Below are 3,665 nucleotides of genomic sequence, written 5' to 3' on the forward strand. Positions count from 1 at the left end.
CAACAGCATATTCTTTTCATTGTTTTGACTCTCGAGTGTGTATCCGTTGATATCTTATATGCTTTTATATAGACGGGTGTGGTTCTCGGTTGATTAACTGTGTCTAAATGTGTCATATACTCCAGACTCAAAACAATGAAAAGCTGTCGTCATAGCCCTAGTGATTATATACAAAAATAAATGCTTCCCAAACACTTTTTTAAAGACATTCTTACTCATTAATATGGTAATAATATGGTTGTGTATTTCACTAGTGTAGTAACCGCGAGGCAAAATACGAGGTTGGGAAACTGGCGCGGTATATCCTTCTCTCAAGGGCAGATGGGCATCTCTGAACCCGTGTTAGGCAACCCATCTAGTGATGGTGTCACGATTAAAAAAATACCCTTAATAGGCCTGGTGAAGCATCAAGTATTCAGTTACGATCAAAATTTGAATTAAACTACAAATTCGTGCTGCTGCAATTGCTGCTGCATTTTTTTTCACGTATTAATGATTATGTAAGCACAATAATTTCGTCTTGGAACAATATTATTAATCAAAAAGAAAGGTAACTGTATGCAGACAGTAACACTGCTTAGCATAGATACCCACACTGAATTACTGTGCTGTAAAGCTATTTCTATGCGTACAACATATACATCAGAATTGACAGGAAGTGAAACAAATTTAAAGGCAAACTAAGACAGATAAACACTGCAGGCACAGTTCAGGGAAAAATAATACCGCACAGTGCAATTCAGTAATAACATGCAATTATGACGTTATGAATCTAGCCCGATAGATCGATGCGATAAGGTTAAGAGACTAACCTACAAATATGAGAACCGCGAACGTTATAACCGTAAAGAAAATTATGTGTCCGTTTAACAGGCCGTTTCACCAAGAATATATTATTACACAAGTAATAATGATAGGTTCATCATATACATATATATATATATATATATATATATATATATATATATATATATATATATATATATAAAGCTGAACGTCTGTGTGTGTCTGGTAACAAATAAGCTCCTATATCGTTGACTATTATAGAAAACTAATAAAATATAATGATAAAAGATGTATCGAGACACAGGTATGGGTATGTTTGATCTGGCATAATGATAATTCATTAAAATTGTGGGGCCTGCGTATGCGCCTGGTCCACAAAATATAGAAATAAAAAAATAACATTAAAAAAAACGTTTACAAGTGTTTTTGATATAGATGCACATAATAATACCTTGATAAGTATGTTTTAACTTAAATAGGGATGGTATAATAACATTTTGGGGGTCTGCGTTCGAGCCTGACCTCCATAGAATGGAAATATGTCACAAAGTTTTATAAGGTTTTTTTTTTTATATAGATCCACAGAAAATTGCGATAAGTGTTTCTGTGTGAACAGATATAGTATAATAAATTATGGATTGTTCTGTTTTATTTTTACTTTCATCATATTTTGCTTTGGTTTTGATGCCCCCAAATTCGAAGCTATCTCTTTACAATTCTTCTTTTTTATAACCTATCATACTTTTATAAATCAGAGTCTATTTTCTGTAGGCTGTTTTTGAACCCAGTCAACGACGGGTACTTTTGCTAGTATATATATATATATATATATATATATATATATATATATATATATATATATTATATATATATATCTTTATTCAAATAGCAAAATTTTAAAATAATGATAAAAAAGTGAACGATAGTACAATGTTAAATGCAACCCAAGAAAAAAGTTATTCAGAATGTTATAAAATAAATAAATTGATTAAGAAGAAAAAAAAGAGAAATAATCACGAAATGCAAAAAGAACGAAACCTAAAGCGCTTTTTGTTACAGACGACTTGTTCAAGTATATACGTCTGTAAAGAGGAATAGATTTTTTTTTTGTAGAATTATTAATATATATATTAAAAAGAACCTTAGATGGAATTTGTCCCGCGAAATAGTTCCAACTGCCAGCGAAGGTTTCTCTGCTTACAACAATTGGGGAAAAGGGGGTTGAAACTGATGATAAGCGCCTCGAGGAGAGACAAGTTTAAGTTAGTGCGTCCTCTGTATAAAACAGAAAAACAATCCGAGAGAAGGTTTTTCATCTACTAAGTGTTGTCCAATAGCCGATTCTACTAATTGGGAACTCCCAGATGATCTCGGAGGTAACGCGGCACGTGCTGGATGATTCTAACCTAAAGACGCTGAGTCGTCTTGCCTATATAGACAGCACCACACCGACATTTAAATTTATAAACAATATTATTTGACTGCGAGATAGGCAAGACGTCCTTATGAAAGGAGGGAAAGGCGTGCTTTGTACAGAAAGTGATTCGGAGGGTTAAAGCGCCAAAATTCGAATTGACAAGAGAGGAAATCTGGTCTCCTATACGTTGGCCTTCAGATTCAATCCCAGGAAAATTGAGGTATACTGGAAATCTAGATGGACCATGTTTGGGTTGCTCAGAAAAGGATTCTATTTTCTTGTTTACAATGTTGTATACCGATCGAGGCGCATATCCGTTCATAATGAAATTCGCCAGGTTGATGGTATATCAATGGGCTTTCCCTGGGACTAACTCTAGCCAATATTTTTCTCGATTTCTTGGAATAGTTGCTGTTCAATAAGAGCCCAAGACCGACTTTTTACATACATTACGTTGACGACACGTTTTCTTATTTCGCTACGACGAAGCTGTGCCTTTCTTTAAATTATTAAATGAGTGCACCCTTCCATGTAATTTACGATGGAGGTAGAATAATACAACTCCTTTCCTTTCTTGGAGGGTTTAGTATCGAAATGTGGGTCTTCCTTTGTTACGTCCGTTTATAGAAAACCTACTTTTACTGGTCTGTGCCTGAGTTGGGATTCCGTCGCAGCAACAACTATAAAGCGTAATATTATTAGAAATTTTTACACATTTATGTTGTTATGGGGTTATGTTTATGTATGCGTACGCAACCGGAATCGTAAACCGGATGTTGGGTTACAATACCCGTTACAAGGTATTTGAGTTTTATAATTATATAGATTTAATATAAAATATTTGTTTTACCATATATGATATCACATACATCGCTATGGTATAAGTATTATCATAAATCGTTTTTTTTTTAGTTTACCGACCCCTCGGCAGTCACCTTTGAATTGCCGACTTTTATAAATTTTGGGGGATGCTGAGGATGACTACTGCATTAATTTTTTGTGCAAACGAGTAGTTATTCATATTTGAAAACAGTTAGAATCCAACGTAATCTCTATAGTTGAGCAAGCAAGATGGCCGCCCGTGCATTTATTAAAAACAAAACAAAAAACTCCAAAAAGAGCCAAAGGAGCCAAAAAATTTTCCTTAGGACTTCTTTCACTTTCTCATAATTGGACAAATAACTATTTTTATGATAAAAAAAAATATTTATTTTCGTTTTTTGACACAAACCGATTTTTTTCTTCTGACACCAAATTTGATAATCAAAACCGTCGCAAATTTACCGTTTGCATGGTATGAACTCCTGGATCCTAAGACTTTTTGAAGAAATGGTAGTTGCAATAAAGTCGGGGATCAAATAAATAGAAAAGAGGCTTGCCTTTTTTCTGTTGTTCCTGGAATTCGGATCGGGATCAAAGTGTAGTATCTGTTCCGGCAGATACTGCAAGCAAAAACCATATG

The sequence above is a fragment of the Euprymna scolopes genome, chromosome 34 (assembly GCF_053919585.1).
Source record: "Euprymna scolopes isolate OS-2025 chromosome 34, ASM5391958v1, whole genome shotgun sequence".
In the NCBI taxonomy this organism is placed as follows: Eukaryota; Metazoa; Mollusca; class Cephalopoda; order Sepiida; family Sepiolidae; genus Euprymna; species Euprymna scolopes.